Here is a 24,105-nt window from a genome sequence, read left to right on the forward strand (position 1 = left end):
TTGCCCTTCTGGTTCTCCCCTCCATCCAGACAGTGGTGGGGACTGAGTGGGCAGCTGGTCACTATTGGCTGAGGTAACTCACCAAAAATATTACTTTTAAATGCAACTTACCCCTAAGGAAAGGCAGTACCATAGCAGCTAAAAAAGACATCCACTACTTGATGCACCTAACATGGATATGCAGATTGCTGATGAGATTGGCAGCAACTACAGTACTGTCAACATACTATTCCAAGTAATTCTTCAATTTTTGTTTTCTTAAAGCACTGTCAGCTTTGCTGTTTCTGTAAAATATCCTATGTTCTGAATAATTACCTTTCTGCTAGCTTCACAATTTCAACAGTTAGATTTTTCTGCTCCATGAAAATTAACAGTTTGGTCTCTAGGCAACCCCTAAGACTGAGAGTTCCTATATCATTCACTTCTAATTATTACTTTTTTCTCATCACAATACAACAGTACTTCTTAATGTTGTCTGAGCAGATTTTATTCTTACCAGTTTCTAATTTATGCTACTAGGTTAGAAGATCTCACTGTTTACCATATTTTTCTCTTTATTCAGAAATACTGGTGTTCTCCTAATTATTATTAGAACAGCATGTAGAAATCAGCGTTTTGTTATTAGTTTTCCTACTGCCAACTGGTTTGCAAATTGCTTTTTTTTGTTTTAAAATGTGGTTCATGAATTGCAACAAAAAGAATACCACCCATTGTGCTCAGTGAAGAGTTTATGAAAGCAATTTTGTTTGATGGACATTTAAGCATTTGTACATCTGCTTTTAGTCTCAAAGCATTAAGTAGTTTCTTGTAAAGTGTGTCAATACTAGTTAGGTGATGGATATGTTTGCTAATGTCAGGACATACATCTACCCACCGCTGAAAATCGGGGTTAGACAGAAGACTTGAGTGATGAAACACAAAGGAAAATTTCAGTTATTCATTAACTGTAATTATTCCATAGTTACAGTACGGAACGGGGAACAAAATACAGAAAGAGCAGATATTCTGTTTTGCATGACAACTCCCAAAAGCAAAACATTTTAGTATGTTTAAAAGAAGAAATGTGAGTGCAACCTTCAGGCACACATTAAAGCTATCATGATGAAAAAACCAGCCTTGAACACTGGACTTTCTTTTATTACCACAGGAAATCTTACCCAAGACAAAATGAATATGTTACACTCTGATTTTAGAAGTGTAATGGATGTTCAAATTCTACAGTGATCAGGAATGGATATTCTTCTTTCAGTGAGCACTGATTACATCCATTCAGTGTTTGTATCATCAACACATTAGCTCATTAACAAATCATAAATTAGAGTAGATACAGTATCTGTCACCTAAATGAACACTTCTCTCAGATCTCACATGCCATTTGTATTTCTCTAAATACATATAATCAGAAAAAAAAAAGTTTGCAGAAAATATTCTAGAATAACAAGTAAAAATATATTTCTAGGCACCTCTATGGAGGAGTCTTCAATGGTCAGATTACAAGTGCTTTGCTCATACACATATTAAGGACAAATTAGAAGTTGATGAACTCTTTCTTGCACAACAAATCTGTTGCCAAATCCCCATTCACTTCTCATCCCAGACATCTGTAGATTTAAGTCTCAAATTTACAGTCAGAAGAAGGGAGGGCTTGTTCTTTACTTGCCTGACCAGAAAATGCTCTTCTTACTGAAGAAATTGTACTGTTTCTGTACAGTATATACTCTATAAATAGCTGAGTAAGTTTAAATACATGAAAATTAAATAAAATTTAATGGAAAGTAACTCTTATGGCAATATTTCTTCAAACAGCCTGATCTTATGTCTCTTAATGCCTACAGCAAATAACTAAAAGACAAACAGAGAAGGCTATATGTTATTAACTTATAACTACTACCAGTTAGGTTATTTGGTCTGTGAAAGAGCAGTTTATGTTCAGATATGAAAATAGGCCTATAATTAGAGAAATATTATATTGTTCTGTATTATTTATATTGCTTAGAATTATGTTGTACAGTAGATATTGTTCTCATGGAGTTTAGCTCTACAGCTTTTTTAGTTTCTTCACTGAAATAAAGTCTTATGAAAATTATCGGATTGTGAAAAGTCATAGAATCACAAAATCATAGGATATATCAAGCTGGAAGGGACGCACAAGGATCCAGCTTCAGACTCATCACAAAACAGACTAAAACAAAACCATATGACCAAGAACATCATCCAGTTGCTTCTTGAAATCTGACAGATTAGTGGCATGACCACTTGCCTGGGGAGTCTGTACCAGTGTCTCAATGAAGAACCTTTTCTTAAGGTCCAATCTGAATTTCCCCTGATGCAGCTTCATTCTATCACTGGTCACCAGAGAGGAGATCAGAACCTTCCCCTCTGCTTCACCCTTTGAGGAAGCTGCAGGCTGTCATGAGATCACTCCTCAGCCTTTTCTTCTTCTTCTTCAAGCTGAATAAACCAAGTGACCTCAGTCACTTCTCATAAATCTTGCCCTTGGGACGTGTCACCACCTTGCTCGCCCTCCTCTGGACACACTCTGATATTTTGATGTCCTCCTTACATTTTGATGCTCACAACTGCACACAGGACTTGGAGTGGGGCCTCACCAGTGCAGAGCAGAGTGGGACAATCACCTCCCTTGGCTGGCTGGTGATGCTGTGCCTGAGGTGCCCCAGGACACTTTTGGCCCTTTTGGCTGATAGGACACACTTCTGACTCACTCAGCTTGCCATCAATCCAAGCACACAGATCTCTTTCCATGGGGCTGCTCTCCAGTCTCTTATCCCCCAGTCTGTATTTATAAACAGAATTACTCCATTCCAGGTGGAAAATCTGGTGCTTGCTCTTGTTAAATTGCACACAGTTGGTGATAGTCCAGCTCTCTAGTGTATCCCAATCTCTCTGTAAGGCTTCTCTACTCTCAAGAGGTTCCACAGCTCCTCCTCATTTAATATTATTTGCTAACTTACTTAAGGCATATTCAATTCCTGTGTCCAGATCATTTATAAAAACGGTGATATGGTTTGAAGCTGGCTCCCTGTCAAGTCTCCAAACCTTACCACAAGAAATCCCCCCCCCCCAAATCTCAGGGAGAAGAGGGAAAAAACAACCAAGAAAACCGAAACGAGAGAGAGACAGCTAAAGCAATATATATAAATGTATTTACACATGTTACAGTTATATACAAATGAAATATATATATAATTTCAAAAGGGAAAGGGAAGAGGGAAGTGAAAAGGAACAAAACCAAAATAAATATATATATATCCCGATTAGTAGCCCAATATCTAGCAAGTAAAAGAATTGGCTAAAAAACTATCTTACTACTCTCCTTGGGACAACAGAAAGTCACGCTGGACCGATCGCCGGCAACCTCCGCCTCCCAAGGCCTCACCAGGCCTCGCTCCCCAACCCGACAGACTCAACAGCAGGGAACCTGCATCTCCAAGCTGCTGGATGGAAAGAGAGCGAAGGCCTCTCCTCCTTTTTTCTTATAGTCTGGCTGACGTAAAAATCGTAGGGAATACCGGGTAAATCTGGGCCCTTCCTTGGTTACAAACTGGTCACCAAGGAAGGCCTAGACCAAACCACCACAACACTGAAGAGCAGTGGCCCTAAAACTGAGCTCTGGGGAACCCCACTGATGGCTGGCCACCAGCCTGGTGTAACAGCCTTTACTACAACCCTCTGGACCAGACCCATCCACCAGTTGTTCACCCACCACACTGTGGACTTGTCCATCTCTGTGCTGGACATTTTATCCAGAAGGATACTGTGAGAGACAGTACCAAAAGCTTTGCTAAAATCCCAAACCACCACATGTACCAGCTTCCCTTGGCCAGCTAGATGGGTGATCTAGTCATAAAAGGAAGCTATGTAAGCAAGATTTTACCTGAACCCAAGCTGGCTGTGACTAGCAATGACTGCACTGTATTTGTCACAGCCTCTGTGTGACACTGTATTTGTCCCACAGAATAACAGCCTCTGCAATTTTGGCAGGCACTGAAGTGAGGCTGACAGACTTATAATTACCAGGATCTTCCTTTTTACCCTTCCTGAAAACTGGGACACCCTTTACCAGCTGCCAGACAATGGGGACCTCTCCAGACTCCCCAAGACCACTGAAAAATAATAGAGAAAGATCTCACAATGACATTGGCCATGCTTTATCTAGATCTCCATGTTTCTTCAGTAATTAGTATTAAAAACCTAAAAGACAGAATATTTGTCTAGGGATGAAAGGGATAGCCTTGAGTATAAAAGAATTGTCAGGAAAATCAATAAGTCTTCCAGCTTCAGAGAAAGACTTAAAATTGTAAGCTTATTTGTTTGAGTTTTTTTTCATATTATAACAAAGATCACTAATGATTACAGGCTATGGAAATGATAGACATTGCCATTGTCGTGAATGGGTGAGTTGAGGAAATAAAAATCTTACTCTAGTTGAAAAAATGATATTAAATGAGGAGGAGCTGTGAGAGTAGAGAAGCTCTTGAGAGTAGAGAAGCCTTACAGAGAGATTTGGATTCACTAGAGAGCTGGACTATCACCAATTGTGAGCAATTTAACAAGAGCAAGTGCCAGATTTTCCACCTAGAATGGGATAATTCTGCTTATAAATACACACTGGGGTGAATCCCACTGGGGCCCATGGACTTATATGGGCCCAGCTAGAGTAGCAAGTCTTGAACAAGTTCAGAGTCATCTGGGGGTTTATCAACACCCAGTTGTGGTCTTCCAGCTCAAACTCCAGTGGTCCAAGGGTTCATCATCAGTGTTCAATACAGGGGCAAAGAAGGAATTGATTATCTTTCTACATTCCTATTTGTGAAGTCACTGACCTCATCAAGTAATGGACTGGGTTAATTCAACTTGTTACTTTGACTTCCCTTGGTGTTTTTGGCATCCATTTCAATTTCAGATTTTTTTTTGTGAAATGAAATCGACAGTGGTACAGGATCACACTAATGTGTGGTTGAGCTTGGAACTGCCTTACCACAATACTTTAATGCCTTTTAGCTGTTGTGAAAATTTTCTCTCACAGCTTCTCTGCAGAGACATCTGGACTTATGACATTATCTAGACAAACTAAACTTCAAGTGTCATCTTATAGCAATCTGAGACAGCAATTTTGGTTTTATGGTCTAGACAATTTTTATTTAAATAATGTTAAAACACACTTTTGTCCTGACAACCAAACTCATCCTTTATTGACCCTGACTAATTCAATACAAAATGATGTCTTTTCATCTGAAATTTAGACAATAATGTTTGCAAACCTTTGTGTGAAAACTGATGAACTCATAATATTATCCATGTTTGTAGTTAATAAAGTGCCTTCAATGCAGGCATACACAGTACAAGTAATAATTCTACCTCATTATTCTCAATAGTTTTAGAAAAATATGCATTTGACAGGCATACTAATGCCTTCTGGAAAGCAGGTTTGGATAATATATACCACTTAGCAACAAAAACAACTTCTCCAATTTTCCTTCTAAGCCAGAAACAGAATAAAAACAAATAGGCAATTTGCATATCACAGCAAACAATTTGCATCAGAAGTATACAGGAGGAAGCAGCTCAGATGCACTGACCACTGCATTAACATTTTTGCTTGTTTCCTCTCACAATCTGAAGAGAAAATACAATTAGGGCTGTTAAGTCACTGAACAATTTACTTTGAAAATCTCTTGTAGGCAGAAATGAGTAATTTTAACACATTACTGAGAGGACTTTCTTATTAATGTGCAGGTCAGGACAGACTTGTAAAATAAAACACTGTAATGGGTAGAAATCGTGGCAAGAGACACAACATAAGAACTAAACAGAAAGATACAGAACAGTTTCTAGCATGTATTTTAGGTGTCTTAAACACCAATTGGGAGGTTAAAACAAGTTGTTACGTGCTTTATCTAGATCTCCATGTTTCTTCAATAATTAGTATTGAAAACCTAAAAGACAGAATATTTGTCTAGGGATGAAAGGGATAGCCTTGAGTATAAAAGAATTGTCAGGAAAATCAATAAGTCTTCCAGCTTCAGAGAAAGACTTAAAATTGTAAGCTTATTTGTTTGAGTTTTTTTTCATATTATAACAAAGATCACTAATGATTACAGGCTATGGAAATGATAGACATTGCCATTTCCTTGAATAGGTGAATGGAGCAAATAGAAAACATCTCACTCTAGTTGAAAAAAATGTCACATCCCTCAGTCCTTTCTTTTTTACCTTGATATTATATGGAAAATTCAAACTTAACAAAACAATTATTATTTCTATCAGGAAAAACAAGACAGAAATCACAGAGTGCTCTGTGAGCATACTTTACAGATAATTTCCCAAAGGAGCCAATGTCTCTCCACAGCTTGGGAAGGACTCAATAATCTCTCAGAGGACTGACCCTGAAATGGGTTCACTGTATTCAGGGACCTGAAGGAGTCAATTTTTTAATATTCCTTTTCATTCGTCTTTCCATTTTAATTGGTTATGAACAGAATGTCTCTTTGAAGAAATATAATGCAAAGGAAAAAGAATTAAGGATCTCAAGCAAGTTCCACGTATATAAAAATGAGACATTTTCTTTTTGGACTGTATTTCTCTTGCATTTTTAAATTAAATTTTCTTTTACTTCCGTCCCTCCATTTTCATGAAATTACTACTCCATTATAATGGCGTATTAGTTTTGCTCTTATTCTCTTAATATTCCCTATAATTGTTTAACCCCAAAAATTCTGTCCTTTTGTCACTTTTCTCAAAGTATCTGTATTTTTCTCTTCTTTGTACAGCTTACTTTTTTCACTTACAAACTTTATATGTATTCACGTGCAAAAAAAAATGTAAGCACTGTAATGTAAATTTTAAAAAAGGAAATTTTTAAAAAGTAAATAAGTATTGCTCACAACTAGATATGCCTTGGCAAAATCACCTTAAAAAGAGAGAAGATGAGGGAAACCATCAAAGAAGCTACTGCTTAGTATTTTGAAAGTAGATGAATCTTGGACAGTGCCTAGAAAATCAGAAAACCAAAATTATAAGGAATTTAAGATACATGTATTGTATGATGCTCTCACGAAACTTGGTAGAAAAACCCATAAATGTGTCATTCTACAGCACTAGCATACAGCAAGTGTATGTATGATTCCTTTTAACAGGACCCAGCACAATTCTGAAAGGGCCAAAGAGATCAGGAGAGCTATGGCATAGGTATCATGTGTATCTCTTCTGCTGTCTACAGAGGCTCTTGGAAGGGGAACAAAAAAAACAAAAACAAACAAACAAACAAAACAAAACAAAACACACACAAAAAAACAAACAAAAAAAAACAAAAAAGCAAAATAAAAAACAAAACAAAACAAAACAAACAAACAGAAAACAAAAACTAAAACAAACAAACTACAAGGAAAAAGAGTAAAACCATGTCTCTTACTCTTACTGTGGTTGACAGACAAAGAAATGTTCCAACCTGGATGGCACAGAAGTAATTGCAAAAATATATTTGCAAGAGAAGAAATAAAATAACCCAAATATGATATGGGAAGCAGATACCCCCCTTCATTAAGACTCTGGTAATTCTTCTAATTTCATTTATTCAGCAATTGGTGAGCTGTCCTTTTCACCTACAGATATGCTGAGTGTTCTGTAGTTTGGCAACAGATTTACAGTCAATAATATTGATAGTTTCTCTTTACCTGAATTGGGATCTTGCCACTCCTGAACTGTAAGGTTAATAAAGATAATAACTAAATGTGTTCTGTTTAATCCGACCAGATGGCATATGGGAAATCAAAGAATGAAATATAGAACTAAACTCTAGTTTAGAAACACAGAGCTACTGATCTAAATATATCAAAATGCAGTGCTACTGCACATGGCTAAATAATTCACTCACCCATAGGCATGCAGCTAATATATTACTATAATGATTTAAGTGTTCCTGAGATGACTCCTTCAAACACAAAAAGATTAACAACACAAAATGCAGTCTAGAATTTGGCATTTCAGTTCTGGAATGAAATCAGGATGCTGAGAGAATGAGGTACTTAAATGCTTTGTGGCTTTGGAATATTTCCATTTAATCTCATTAAGCAAAAACAAAAATGCTTCCTAACTGGAGAAAGATTTAACAGCCCTGAACTTTCAGAAGAAACAAGGACACATGCAAATTTACAGTGGTTTCCAATTTCTACACAAATATTCAATGAATCACTTAGTAAGCATTTCTGAATTCTCAAAGACTAGATATAAATATAATAATTTAATGAACCCATTCTTCAAACTTACTCAAATAATTTTACTTTATTTTAGAAACCCCCATGAATATCTTCAAGACAAATCTTTGGCAAACCCTCAGCTGCAGTTAATTATTTTATCCTCTTACAGTTAAACTTTGCTTTAGCTTTGCATGATGTGTCTTCCTGCCAAGATCCGGTCACTATAAATGTGTACATTTTTCACTGGATTTATCACTGATTTTTTTTTTCTTTAAATTATTTTTTTTTAAAAAATAGCTGTAATATTGAGGGCAAAAGTCATAGTCATATACTAAGTCCAACATTTCCAGGGTTTTTAAAGTTTCTTGTATAACTTTTCAAGTCACACATGACACTTTTAAATTTTGATGAGGTAAAAAATAGATTTGAAAAAAGCAGCAGTAATGAAGATGCACAAACCCCTTTATTTCTGGTTTTTTTCCCCCCACATTCTGTAACAAAAAGGATTATGAATTCAAATAGAAGCTGGCAAAATTTTCCAGTAATTCAGCTGCAGATTATTGATTACAAACTTTCTAAAATCAGAGTGCTGTGCTACTCAGCACTTCTAAATTATAGCAGAACTGAGACATTTGGGGCACAGTGCCACTGGTGGAAATACAGGCTTTAAAAGTCCTTTCAATAATAACAATACTCACCAAAGTTATGTAGAAGTGTCATGTTATCAGAGAGAAAATAGACAGAATATCATGATCTCTTAAAAAGGGAAGAAAATTTAAACTATGTTTGTATTCAAATAGCTACCATTAGTTTTTTTGCTATACAATTTTCCTTTTCTGGTTCTGTAGAGGTAAACTTCTTTATTGTTTCAGCCATGACTACAGGATATCAGTGGGCCCATAAGCTGACATTCAATTGACAAAAACATCCAAGTTTTTATGGCACCTACCTCAAAGAAAGCTCTGCCGTAGCAAAAGAAAAGAAGATTACTTGTGTTTTGTGATGTGACTGGGTATTTTCTAGTTTGCATTTCAAAATAGGTAAATAAGTCCCAGAGCAGTCAGATGAGGAAGAAAGATGGGTTTATAGGTTGGCCTAACCTTCTCACATACATCCTACACTGGCAGTTATTAAACAGAGTTCTGCAAACCCCTTATCCCTTCTCAGAAAATACACACCTGACCAAAATCTAGGAATGCTGGATCAGGCTGTGGACCATCAGTACCATGGAAGGAACAAGGTACGCGTACTTGGCATAACAAAATTCCAGTTTAACTAAAAGTTTTCTTCCCCAAAACACATATGGAGGGAAATTAGCAGTGAATGACCACTCACTGTCTTGGTTTCCTTTCACCAGATTTTTTGGATTGGCTTGCCCTAGCTGACAAGTTTGTCTTCCTCAGGAAAATGAAGGTTTGGAGGCTGCTCACAAAGACAGCAGGTCTGCTTTATCACTGCAAACCTATTTTATAAATTTATTGCAGAATCTTCCTTTTATGTAGAATATTCAAAACAAGTCAGTCCTAAACATCTTAGAAAGAAGATGAGACAGACCTTAACAGAACAGTGTATCCATTTCCATTTAGAAATTCCTACTCCAGAAAGTACTATTCTATTTGGTTATTAGCTAGATATTTTTATTAGATTATTAGATATATTGTACCTACTGCAAAAACACCGCGGTGTTCTTGTGCCAGCAGGAATGTTATTTGTCCTTCTCAAATACTTGCTGAACTCCTGCAGGCCATAAACAAACTTTCATTCATGATCTCTGTACAGGACTTTATATGAAGGAACCATCCTGCACTCATAATAATAGTATGTGGTAGAAATCAATATTTCAGTGGAAAAAGGAGGGGTTTTAAAGGCAAATTAAAAGCATGCAATTCAACAGTAACTATAGTCACTGTTGAATAACTTTGAGTTATTCTCAAAGGAATATATTCTTCAGGTAAGGTAGGATAATCTTTTTAAAACATAGTTTTATCATAGTTTTATCACTGCCTTTTCTGGAATAAAGAAGGAAATTTTCCCATTACACCAACTATAAGAGGACAGTGCCAATTTTCCCACTTTCATGGATCCCAGGGTTGTGGTGTTTTTAGAGGACAGAAACATAAGTTTGAATTCTAGTGCTTTTGGAGCTCATTATGGTTCGTGGCTGTTTGTGACTCAGAAGCCTGAGACCAAAGAAGAAAATGAACTTGCACTTCTGCCTCCAGTCACTGTGTCAGTCACTACCAGGCAGAAAGAAAAATTTTAGTATCCAAACACTGGGCCCATGGAAATTTTTAGATACATTGAGCTAATAAAGCCACAATCTGTTTAAATCCTTGCCTGTGCTTGCTTTTAGGTGACCCATGTCCAAACCAGAGATGAGAGTGATTATTTGGAGTCTATCACAAACCTCTGATAGTGGCCAGCTACACAGGAGCTTACACATGACAGGCTATTAGCATATAGCTACATATTTTCTAAGCTCTCTGCTTTTGTAGAGGTGGCAGCTTCACTATACAATTTGCATAAAATCAGCATTTTCTAGAAAATAATTCTGAGGGACTTGTGTAATGTGAAAAGCAGAAAGCAATTCTGTTTGTTCTGCAAAACAGTGTAAATTATTCCTTCCCGGTTGCCAAGTAAAGGAAATAGATTATCAAGCTGAATAGTTGCTTAATTTCTTTATGTTGTAACAGTAGTCAGGAAACCAATTTGCTTTGTCTTCAAAATCAATAGCATTGTGTTCTGTGTTCCAGAAAATCAAAAGACAGTCACTGTAATATATTTAACAGGACTTTTTTTAGTTTCAGGATACTTTTTTCCTTTAGAGTTCATTGTTGCAACAGTTAGGCATTGGAATTGGAAAAATTACATTGGAAAAATTAATTGGAAAAATTACGTGGAGTAAAAGATATGCCTGAAAATTCCAAATTCAAAATTAAAATCATTCAGACAACTGTAGTGTGATTGTTTCTCAAACATTAAAAAACTGTGCCATAAAATTATTGGTAGGAATGCATCACCCGGGACTGAGAAGTTAGGAACTATAGAACTAAGGTGTTGAGAAACCCTTTAATTGCCCACCTTCTGTGTGCAATAGTAGCAGAGTTTTTAATTACATGCACTATTTTTTTTCCCTGAGAATAACTGTCTCACTCCATGCTTACTTAATGACCAGCTACTCAGAATTTTTTTCCTTACAGCATTTAGTGAATGACTCCATGGTATATTTACAACACGTAATTCAAGAGCAACTCCACTAAGGAAATGATGACCTCTCTCGTCAGATTTCCTTGAAATAAGGTTAATATAGTATCTAAAATAAGAAATAAATTTCTTTTGGAAAAAGGCATTACATCTTGCTGATCTTCATGCTGTTGATTTTGACAGCTTCTGGTAAATGAGTGAGGTAGTTTCTAGCTAGTTCCTATACAATTTAATTTCTCTGATTTCAGCGTGGATATATTTCAGTTTTAATTATTGTTTGATTCCAAGCTGTGGATTTATTTTTAGTTTATATTTCCTAGAGTTTTGCTATATATAAAGCACTTTTTAAGGTAAAAATATGGATTCCAAATTTTCAGTTCACTATTTGTTCAGATCTTACTAAGTAGTTCCATTAGGCAGACAAACTGTGAGTGCTGAGCAGCTACTGTTACACAGGATTTGAAGGGGAAGACATATAACCAAGATTTCCAATAGCAATAAACAAGAAATCATCATTCCTCATTGTTGAATCTTGGAGGAAGAGAGAATAAGAGAAAATATTGCTATTACAATAATTCACACCAGATTTATTCTGAAAGTCTCCGAATTTAAAATTAAAAGAAGCCCACAACTATCTGACTTTATTTTTCAGTGTGTGAAGAGAGAAATACCATGCATTAAGCTAACATTTCCTTATATTTTTATTTTATGACAGGTTCATGTGTAGTTTAACAAATATGTCATTTAGTTTGTAAAGACTCCACAACTTTGTGAATAGCATGTAAAAACATTATCTTTAAAGTAGCAAACAACAAGTTTCCTGTCTGACAGCATTGTTAACAGCATTGGTGAGTGTAATTCCTCAGGCACAGCTTCAGATCCACAAGGATGTAAAGACTACCATTGTTGGCCATATTAAGCTATTTTTTTATTTACTTTTAACCAAAGATCAGTTGTTATTTTAACTGCTCTCTCACTGGCTCCACAAAAGCAGTGCTTTTATCTCTATAAAACTTCCAGAGTTCCAGAAACCAAAATCAACACCTGTGCATACACTGAGGCTCCACTTGAAAGAATATAGATGACTGTCAATTAACTTACTACTTTATGTGCTGTTTATTGTAATATTTTTTTCAGTGGTTAAAGAATCAGTCTCAAGAAAGTACATATGAAAAGAAATAAAACTAATATTTTGCTCATACTAATGAAGACAAGCCATCAAACTTTGACCTTCTCCTTAGATTAATTGTCATGGTACTGGTTCAAACATGAGTGTCATCAGCAACAGTTTTTTAACATCAATTAGCGGGCATTAAGTAATTAATAATCCTTAATAATTTCTACTGATCTACAGATAAATATTCTCAATCAGTAAAACTGGCAAAAAAATACTGGTATCTGACTCAGTTATAGCAACTCATGAATCCTTTACAACTTGAGATTGGTATGCTCAAAAGTCCTTTGTAAAACAAAAGCATTTTCTTTGACATTCTAAAAGTGTTGATTCATTTTGAAATAACGTCCCATACATGAAACTTTAAAAGATGCCAGTGGGATTTTGACCCCAAAAGACTTTTTTATTAAGAAAAGAGGACAAAAAAAGAGCTACAGTCTCTCTTTTTTTTTTTTTTTTTTTTTTTTTTTTGATCTGGAGCAATTATATTTCCATCTGTACAATTAGACGAGAAAATCAAAAAAGATCAGTTATTGCCTTACACAAATCATCTATATAGCAAAATATATGCATGGCAGAACCATAATATGACTTTCTCCTTGCTGCAGAAATCTGCATCATTGCACAGCTTTTCCAGATGTTTTAGGTGCATTCCCCATGCATTTATGAGACACAACATTTGTTATCCTATTTTGAGCAACCAGATTTACCATTTTTCAAGGTTTTTTGCAGACACTTTGAAATATCAGAACCATATTCTGTCTAGAAAGAAAGCAGTTAAGTAAAATTACAGCCAATTTATGCAGTTAAAGGTGTACTTTTCTTTAAACGTTTTACAGACCATTCCCTTCTCTGATATTGTAGTTAGTTTGAGGTTTCACTGCAGATTTTCCAATTAATTTTTCATTCCTTAAAAGTTAACAACAATGTTTGTGAGATGTTTTGTTTCTTAGTGCTAAATAATTAAAAAAACCCCTATCTTAAGGCTGTTAATAGAAAGGATATTAGTTTAGAAATACTAGACCTTCACTTAGTCTTAAAGAAGATAGAACATGACTTTAATTTCCAAAGCTATGCAAAAACAGGGCACCCATGCCCACAAGATTTGCCCTTACACAAGTATTCCAATTATTTCCCAGAAAGAAAAGAAAAAAAACATCAACTAAAGAAGGGATTTCAGCTGTTTCTGTGTATCTTTTCCTGGGTGAGGACTGATATCAAACTGTTAGGGCTCTCACAAAAGATGAGCTTAAATGGTAGAACTGTAACATCTTTGTAACGAATTTCCCTGCTGTAACACTGAAATAATGTGGAAATATTATTTAACAATTTCTCTCATCATTCACTGTAACAGCTGCCTTCCAGGCAAAGTATACTACTTACTTATATCTTAAATGCATTGAGAGTACTGGAAAATATCTATGTGCAGGAGAAGGAATGAATAAAAACTGAGATGTGAGGGGTGAAGCGGGTCCATGGCTTTTGAAGGGTTTCCTGGTGCAATCTGATTTTATAAATATGAGGATATTATTAGAGACATTTAAATTAACTACAACACTGGAAATCTTCCACCACCCAGTCATCCTGAAGGATTTTGGTCCTGATCCAAGTTTCTTCATGTTTAGAGCACCACAAATACTGTTCCTGTGTTCTGGCAACGGGGCTATCAACGTGTAAATTAATCTCACATAAAAACCAGCACAACCAATTCTTGCACTTAATCTTGAACTCAGCAGCGAGAAAACTGAAGCTTCAGTCATTCCTAAGGAAAATAGAATTTGCTGTTTGGGTCACAAATAACATTGTGGGTCCAAATGATTATTTTCAATAAAATAATGAGATATTTTACTGAAAGATTTATCTGTGGCTTTTTGCTTCAAGGCAAATAGAGAATGTCTGCCTCTACAGGGCAAATATCTTTAAGCAAATTATGAGAATCAATGTTAGTTACTCTAAAAATACATTTTTACTTACTAAAAAAGCTAGTTCATTTATTGTTATTTGCACTGCCATATTATTCAGAGATCCCATTCAGTTTACAATGTCAGTAGCCCTGAATAGTGGAAAGGCTATTATCCTATCACCAAAGAGTCTAAGGAGTAATAAAGAGTGGCAGGATAACAAAAAGCATGTGGAAAAATATGGGCCACACAGCTTCAGTGATTACGTAGCAGTGGAATGTATAAGGGAGGCAAAATTTTAGCATATTTCTGGTTTTTTTCTTTTCATGGAACTCCAACTGCTTCTTCACTCTCTTCAATTTTCATCCAGTACCATTTTCAGTGTGGTAGAGGCATAAAAAATTTCAAATAGTATGCCATTACAAGTGGAAGAATGTAAGAAAGGAGTAGGATCAACATATTAAAATACTACGACTAGCAAATATTTGGGAAGGTATTTTTTGTCTGTGAAGTTCACAGTACAAATAGCATGCTGGTTTTACTGTCAGCAGTTTCAGTGAGGTACATTAGTTAGTTTAGACATTTGGAGTAAAATGTGTATCTCAAATTTGTAATTAAATCTTAGGATGTCAATATGTGTTGCCTCATGCTTGACTAAGATGAAAAACTGCATATGGCATTCAACATTGAGTTTTAATTGCATCCTAGTTAAAAAGTATCAACTCTGGCTTTAAAACCAAACCAAACAAACAAAATAACAAATTAAACCCCCTAATCTTCCTCAAATATTTGTGTGGTTGAAGAGGAACTTACCTTTCTTGAAAACTGTGTTAATTGCATCTAATTGCCTAATGTCAGAAGGAAAAGCAGTGGAATTACACTAACAGTAAAATCCAATATTAGCAAACTGTTCTATTCAATTATACAATATTTCTGTCTTTGACAAAAAATATTAATTTGATGGAGCAGTGATCATTTTGTTACTGCAGAGACTGTATCTTCCCCAAGGCTTGTTAATTATTTCTTTCAAGTCCATCAAGCCAGTTGATCATTATTCAACTTTGTTTCTGTTCTATAATCCAAGTGATTTTTAAAAGTACACAAAATTTCACTTGCAGAAGGTGTGAGGTCCCAGCCTTAAGGGGGAGGGAGCTCCCAAGATTCATAGATGCTCGTGGTTGAAAGGAACAGCAGAAGTCAGAGGGCCCACAAAAGCTTACAAAGTTCTATTGGTAAATTATGCACTTGGCATGTACCTGATTTCCTGGTACAAGCACATGGAAGAAAGAGAAAAAGAAGGGAGGAAAGGAAAGAAGGAAAGGAAAGAAGAAAAGGAAAGGAAGGGAGGGAGGAAGGAAGGAAGGGAGGGAGGGACAGAGCAAGGAAGGAAGGGAGAGAGGGAGGGAGGGAGGAAGGAAGCAAGGAAGGCTTCTTGGGGATACCTTTTTATGGATAAGTTTTCCTTGCCCTGGAGATAAGTTTCTCACTTTCTGTGCAGATTCTTTATGATATGCAGTCCATTCTTCTCGATCTCTCTGGAAACGTGTTGGAGGACTTCAGGGGTCTTTGATGGTCTTGATCCTTGCCTACAGTCCATGCCTGCTTCTGGTCTCACTCCTGCATTTGTGTTGTGCTGTGTTAGGCTTACCTTGTCCTGGAAAAGTGCTGCCCTCTTTCTATATGGGTCCCTTCTCCAGCCACATCCTGTGATTTCTCACAGTGTTATTAACAACAATCCTTAGCTGGCTCCATAGACTTTCAACCATTGGTCTTTAAGACATGTACATTAGCCCCCTTATCTTCCAGGCTTCTACAGAAGGTAAATCAAAACCTTGGAATTCAGTGAGAGTTTGGGGAGGAAGGAACAGGAAGGTGATAACTCATCATGTTGCTGGCATTAATCCTTTTGTATTTCTTAGAGAGATTTTCGTGATTATCTGGACAACTAAGGTCATGCAAGACTTTAACAAGAGAGAAGATAATTTTGGATTTGTACAATATTCTTCTGTACAGTTCTCCCATCTTGATGTCAGGTTTCCAAAGGAAGATGATGTGTTCCAAAGGCCAGAAACCATAAGGGTTCCATAAACAGAACATAAGAGTTGGCATATACTTTCTACAGGGAAGATCCCTTTTTTGATTTTATTACTGTTAGATGGGTCTAAAAGTTCTACAGTCAAGGGGGCAGCCTAGAGTTCTACAGCCCCCACAACTGCTTTGTGAACGCTGGAGAAGCTGGTAATTATACAGCTGCTGCCACTGCTACGTAGGTGCTTCTGAAGGGGAAAATGTGAGAAAGAGAAAGGTAAGTAGAAAGTTATTTAGCTGTAAAAATAATATATATTTCTGGAAAAAAAAATAAAATTTTTCTGCTCAAAGAAATACTCTTTCATTTAGCTTTAGAAACCTCTGTCATCTCCTTCAGGATAATATACAGTAGATCCACTTCTTATATCATCCTTATTTTGCTTCCTTTCACCCAGCATCCATCTTTTACTCTTCCCAGAGATGAAAAATACTTTTTTCTTTCCCTTTTATGCTCATCCCTCTTTTCCTTACATGGAGCTCTAAATGAAATTCATAGTTCTCATTATATTTTGTCCAAATCTCTTACAGGTTGTTTTTTTGTTTTGTTTGTGCAGCTGTTGTTGTTGTTGTTGAGGGTTTTTTTGAGTGTCTGTCATTTTCATCTATTGTCAAACACTGATAGAAATTAGAATAAATTTTCATTTTGTGTAGTGTATTAAAGGAAGAACATGAGAATGGACCTTTTAGCCCTCACTAGAATATTTACTGGCTCTGTCCTCTAAACCTCAATTCTCTTAAACATCTCATAGCTACTTATTTAGAATGTCATAATGTGCATTTACTTACACATATGTGATTGTGTGCATACATACATATATGTATATATCAATTTATATGCATATATATATATATAAATATATATATATATATATTTATATGTGTGGGCAGCGACAGAGATACATTAATATCTGGTAAGATTTTCATTTATATATTTCAATTTTGAACTTTATCCTGAACTGAAAGGCTGACAGAGTCATTTAATCCAGTGTTGACCAAATGTTACCCATTACTCAGAATGCTCAACTTGAAAGTGCAAAACCAAGCCATTTTATACACTTTAGATCCATGGTTACATCATTTATTATACATATTAATAAGCAGGCTGGTCTCTGGGCAGAGTCTTTCCAGACATGCCCAGTCTTCTACTGTGGGGTCTTCTCCTCAAGCCTTCATCCCTCTGGTGGTCGCCATGGACGTCTTCCTCAATTTGACCTCTTCAATGAGGTGACCTGAATTCTTCAAGCTTGCAAAATCCTGGCTCTGGACTTCTAGATCTTATTCAAAGGTCTAGTTTACCTAATTTATTACTGTGTGTGTACTACTCCTGTTCTTTCTATAATAAGGCCTCTGGTCCAGTGATCAGAACAGAACATGATATCAACCAGTGCTCCTGAAATGTTCTTCCAGCAACACAGGTACTGGGGTTTGTTAGCAGGCCAAGACATCTCAGTTAACTCTTTTAGGACTGGCTCCTGTTTCAAAGCTGACAGCCAAAATTTGGTGCTTCAAAGTGTTCCTCTGCCTCCAGAGCACCAACTGGAACAGAGGGGCAGTTCTTCTGTGGGCACCAAAAGACTGTACTGGGAACTCCCTCTTTGCTGTCTATTTATGAAGACCATTCCCAGAACCTACAGAGACAGATCTGTCAGTTTGTTGTCATTTTAGAGAGCTAAAGGTAAATGGGGAGAAGTTGAGCTGGTGCATCATTTGCCAAAAAACTGAGACTCACTGCACTAAGCCAGATGGTTCTGTTCCTCCATCACCATCCTGAGTTTCCTATTTAATTAGAAAATTTCTATTTGAGCAATTCCACGGGGAGTTCTAGGAAACTTTCAGCTAAATCTGTGCAGGTGTGCACCAGCTTTGACAGGCTTGAAGCACAAATCAAGTGTTGTGATGAGAGATAAGGCAATTTGGGGAAGGTAAGCCCTAGGAGAGTGATAAGGAGCATGATGCTGCACGGCGTTCTGTAAAATGTTATTGCCTAATATTTGAAAGTTTAAATGCATATTTAATGATTAAAATTATAAACTGAACCAGATCTATGTTTAAAATAGCTTTTGAAAAAAATAAGTTCACACTGTTTGAACTTGATAGGAATAGATAATTAGAGTACTCATAAATTTAGTGTGAACAGGTGGCACTTAACTAGAAACTATAATAACTTTTAATATAAAGACAAAACGTCTCATCCTCTGATTTAAAGATCACAATGAGATTTATCTCTGTGATGATAGAATTAATATTAGATTAAAATAGGGTCATTATTTCAGCTCATGTAATGAAAACTTTTCTTTATTACAAAACCATTCAATGTAATTCCATTTAATTTGCCTGACTAGTAATCCCTTCCCACAGGACACTCTAAACAAAGGTTATGAAACCAAATCAATTTTGCAATACCTTATAGTGAGTGATCCCTTTATGCATAGAGATACAATGAATTTATGGATAAAAATGGCAGAATTTAATTTTAACTCACACTGATTTTTGGAGTCTTAAACGCTTTTCAGCATCACAAAACTCAAAAGAGTGGAAGAAAAATAAAATGTAATCTATTTGGATTTTTTTTCCCATGTGAAATTCAATGAAAATGTGTCAAAAGGTTGTTTCTTTGTATAATAATTAAATGAAAATATTTACAATTTAAAGATTGACTCTTTAAGATATTTCTGTATGAAATAAGAAATAAACTTCGCAAGATTTTCCCTGACTCATCTTCATAATTATTTACATCACATTAACTACTCTAATAAAAATTCCTAATACATGAAGTGGTAGTATGAATGAACAGGGAAAAAAAATCTTATTTGTCTCCAGTTTCTGAATTCTCTTCAGATAAAACTCTGTTTTAAAAAGATTATCCCACCTTACCTGAAGAATATATTCCTTTGAGAATAACTCAAAGTTATTCAATAGTTACTGTTGAATTGCATGCTTGGAATTTGCCTTTAAAACCCCTCCTTTTTCCACTGAAATATTGATTTCTACCACATACTATTATTATGAGTGCAGGATAGTTCCTTCAGATAAAGTCCTGTACTTTCTAAGATATTTAGGATTGATTTGTTTTGAATATTCTACGTAAAAGGAAGATTCTGCAATAAATTTATAAAATAGGCTTGCATGCATGACTTATTTTGGAGGTTGCATCAGTCACTTTGTTGAAATGCTTGGTAGAATAAATATTTGAGAGAAAAAAAATATGTTTACCATTACATAAAAATGCAAGCAGGAAGCTTATTGACACTCTACAGAGAGACCATCAAGCTTTTATTTCCTGTCTTCTATTTTTTTCAAATTTTAAAAATTATATGTAAATGCCTTGACCGGCTGTTTTCCCCTCCAAACCTGGAAGAATATTACTTTCTTGCATTTCTCTAATTATTTTTTTTTTATTAACCCAGATGGTTTTAATTTTGTAACTTGGGGGTGGATTAGCTAACAACAGTCTTTCCTTAAGACCAGTATTTTCCTGTTTAAAATAATTGCAGCAATAATCTATGTAACACTGATTGCAGTATCTGAATGTGTTTTCCCTTACGTCTGTGAACAAGAGACAGCAGAAAGATGTTTCAGTGCAGGAATAAGACTCTGTTATAGATCCAGTTACTTGGTTTCTGACCTTAAACACAACATTCAAATTTCACTGTGTTTCTGTGGATCCTGCAGTAGAAAGGAGATTTTTGAGAAGGATGGTTTTCTTGTTGGTTCTCTTCCCAGTGCTTAGAGATATTCACTGATTTGTTACAATATCCAATATATTTAAGTCCTTATACAGATTTGGATTTAAACTAACATGGCTGAAATATTTGTTTTGTTTTGGTTTTTGTTTTTACTCTTAAATGAGAGAAATTCTCCTTTCCAGCAAGAAAATGTTTCAAAACTTGTAAAACAGTGTACATTGTACTATGAAAAGTTGCTAAAATAATTCTATTTACTTGAAATCACAGTAATTAACTACCAATAGAAAATTGAAATTAGCCCATAACACACACACTGAAATTGTGAAGACATAGCTAACAGTAATTATGAAAACGTCTTCCTTTTTTCCTTATTTTTTAACGGGAAAGTATTGACCTTTCAACTTCTGAAAGAAAGTACAGAAAGTATGACCTATTAAATCACATAATTGAAATACAGATATCTCACATTCAGAATTGTCTTAAGAGTTTTCTCTCTGCTTGGAACCTCAATAAATCTGTACAGGTGGAGAACTTTACTGTAATACTGAAACTAAAAACTACACAAGGTAACATGAATCATGGTCTAAGAAAAGACTGAATGTCTTTTTGAGCATCAACAAGGAGTGTGGAAAATTTTAATAATAATTTAATAATAATTCTACTTATTCTAAGTTAGCATATTTAAAAAAAGAAATCAATGCCACTTTTATTTCCTCCTAATATTTCTTGATATACACCTGCAAATTTTTTCTTTTCTTTCTTTTTAATGTATTTATTTAAATTTCTTTAAAACAGAGTTGTTGTCCCTAAAACTAATATTTCATCCATGAAATCCTTTAAAATTCTGAGATCTATGCACCTTAAAACTTTCCTAACAGTAAATTTACTCTTTGGAAGAGGTTTTATAGTGTCATATGCTTGCTACAAATTTGATTCATCCTGTTTTAAGCTATCTCTGGTAATAACATCTGCTGAAAAAATTTTAAAAGGATCCTAAAAACAAAAACATAGGCAATGACAGAGCAAGCATATCCCCAAAATAGTCTTTTGACAACTCATGTACATAGTGCTTTACACTATTTCCCTGTTCATTATTTTTATTCCCAATAACCAAAATTTAGGTCATCATAAGATATTTGCCTGAGGGTAAATTCATTTCTTTTCTGTCTCTTGTGAAGAAGACCTTTAATTCAGCTTTTTCAAACTCCAGAAATCTGAATGAAGCAGCCATTTTCCCCAGCATCCTAAAAACTGCCTTTATATTTTACAGAACTCTAAATAAGAGATTTGGCCTCCAGGTTGCTTGTTCCAAACAGAAGCTGAGATCCTGCTAGCTCTTAAAAACAATTACATACACAAGAGACCTAGAATAATAGACATAATAAAAAAAAAAGTCTCATTTGGAAATGTAACTTTAGGTAGTAAATGTTTAAAAACCAAAAAGCTTCTAGCCTATACTCTTCCAATAGAAAAAAAAAAAAAAGAATAACTTTAACTAAAAAAAAAAAAAAAAAAAAAAAACCACAAAAAATCAAAACCAAACCCAAACCAAACCAAACAAAACAAAAATAAAAACAAAGAAACAAAAACCAAAAAAACCACACCAGACAAACAAACAAACAAAAAAACCCAACCAAATCAAAACAAAACAAAACATAAAAACTATTTATTTGAAGATATTATGTTTAGCCTGGCCATCATTATACATTTAACATGGGGTAAATATTAGTATAAAAATACAGAAAATTTGACTCATTTTTATTATTTGAAATCAGAATCAATAGAGACTGTGACATTAAACAGTTGCTATCCCTCTTCCCAACACCAAGCTCCTATAAAATAACTTTTCAGAATTTTCCTCTTGTAATAAACACAGACATTCTGCAAAACACCTCAAAACTAGTTATGAGTAGGTCCTGAAGAAGTTTGTCATCTAGTAACAACCCATGCTCAGCTACATAGAATCATATAATTATAGAATAGTTTGGGTTGGAAGGGATCTTTAAGGGTCATCTGGTCCAACACTCCTGCCAAGGGCAGGGACATCACCTAGATCAGGTTGCTCAGAGCCTGCTCCAACCTGACCTCGAGTGTTTGCAGTGATGAATCATCCATCTCTCTGGGCAACCTGTGCCGGCACTTCACCACCCTCAGAACAAAATTTTTTCTTCATATCTGGCCTAGCTCTACCATCTTTTGGCTTAAAACCATTACAGCCATCTCTACATGCCCCACTAAAACTTTGTCTTTCTTAAAGCCCCCTTTTGGTGCTGGAAAGCTGCTATAAGGTCTCCTCAGAGCCTTCTCTCCTCTCCTCTCCAAACCTCTCCTCTCCAAACCTCTCCTCTCCGAACCTCTCTCCTCTCTCCTCTTCACCTCCAGTGCTTTTTTTGAGTTCTGTCCATGATGCTGCAAACCCGAAATCCATGAGAAACGTGATTAAGGATTTCCAAGATCCAAACTTCATTGATTTCTACTTGGAAACCGAAAGTGTTTCCTCCTGGATTAAGTACTTGAGGCTATTTTAGGCTTGAATGGCAGGTAGTTAAGTAACTCCAAAACTGAAAGAGAGTGGGTTTAGGTTAGATATTAGGAAGAAATTCTTTGCTCTGAAGGTGGTGAGGCTCTGAAACAGGTTGTCCAGAGAAGTTGTGGATGCCCCATCCATGGAGGTGTTCAAGGCCACGCTGGATGGGGCTTCAAGAAACCTGTCCCTGCCCATGGCAGGGGAGTTGGAACTAGATATCTTTGAAGTTCCTCCCTACTCAAACCGTTCTATGATTTTATTATTCTGTTATTGTTTTGAGGCTACAGTGAAGACAATGTGGGTGAGAAAATAAACCAATTTTTTTTGGTTGCTTTTTGTCTACTGCTTAAGCTGGGTTTGTTCTCAGATGTTCAAAACCCCGTTATTTTTATTTCTTTAGGAATCCATGACCACATATATAAAAATGTGAATATGTATGAACGATTCTTTAAACGATGCTATACACTTTTGGAGCAGGATAAAAAATAAGAATCCCAATGTTACCCTCTTTTTTTTTTGGAGCAAACCCTTTTCCCACTGTACATTATATGGGAAAAAGCTTTCAGAACAACACTTTTCTATAATAATTACATCGTGCAAAAGTGAGACCAATACCTTCTTTTTTTACGTGATAACTTAAATTTTACAAGAAATGCTAAGGATGGTATTTCTCAGTAGGCTGTGCCTGCTCTGATAGAACAATTAGCTAAGAGGACAAGGGACTGCACGATTTTCAGTGTAAAGGAAATAGATACATATAATATAATCTAAATAGTTTTAAAGGGTTTTTTAAAAAGAACGCATATTACATTTATAATTGCACTCTTTTCAGGAACATTTCAGATTTAGTAGCAGCAGAAATAAATTCTAAATGCACACAGGGGTGTGTTCAACAACATTTAACAACACAGCCAAACACCATTGTTTAAGAGTTGGTAAGCTGCATGAAGCCTACGCAAATCTTATTTTATAACAGTTTTAAGGTCAGACTCAGCACTGTTTAAATGCAATTTTGTGCCCAGGATACTTCAACAGACTTAGTTGTCTGCCAGGCTCAAACAATTCATTGAATCAGGTTGTTGTTCTTGAGGCACCTGAGTGGAAGACTCCAAGGGATTTATGTCTTGGCATTGAGTGATTGACCCCAAAACCACCTCGGAACCCCAAAAACTGCCTCTGGACCCCAAAACCTCCTCAGAACCCCCAAAACCACCTCAGAAGCCCCAAAAACCTCCCTGGAACCCCAAAACCTCCCTGGAACCCCAAAACCTCAAAAATTCCTTTGACCCCAAAACCTACTCAGAACCTC

At 35.7% G+C, this 24,105-nt stretch overlaps 1 long non-coding RNA gene across 1 annotated transcript; it reads left to right on the top strand.

Moving 5' to 3' along the window:
- The first annotated feature begins 3,469 nt into the window (after positions 1-3,469).
- On the top strand, positions 3,470-11,562 carry LOC135407089 (uncharacterized). Its single transcript, XR_010426692.1, has 3 exons — positions 3,470-3,879; positions 9,089-9,456; positions 11,417-11,562. It is a non-coding gene; the product is annotated as an uncharacterized LOC135407089 (long non-coding RNA).
- The last annotated feature ends 12,543 nt before the right edge of the window (positions 11,563-24,105 follow it).

Source organism: Pseudopipra pipra, chromosome Z (assembly GCF_036250125.1).
Source record: "Pseudopipra pipra isolate bDixPip1 chromosome Z, bDixPip1.hap1, whole genome shotgun sequence".
Taxonomy (NCBI): domain Eukaryota; kingdom Metazoa; phylum Chordata; class Aves; order Passeriformes; family Pipridae; genus Pseudopipra; species Pseudopipra pipra.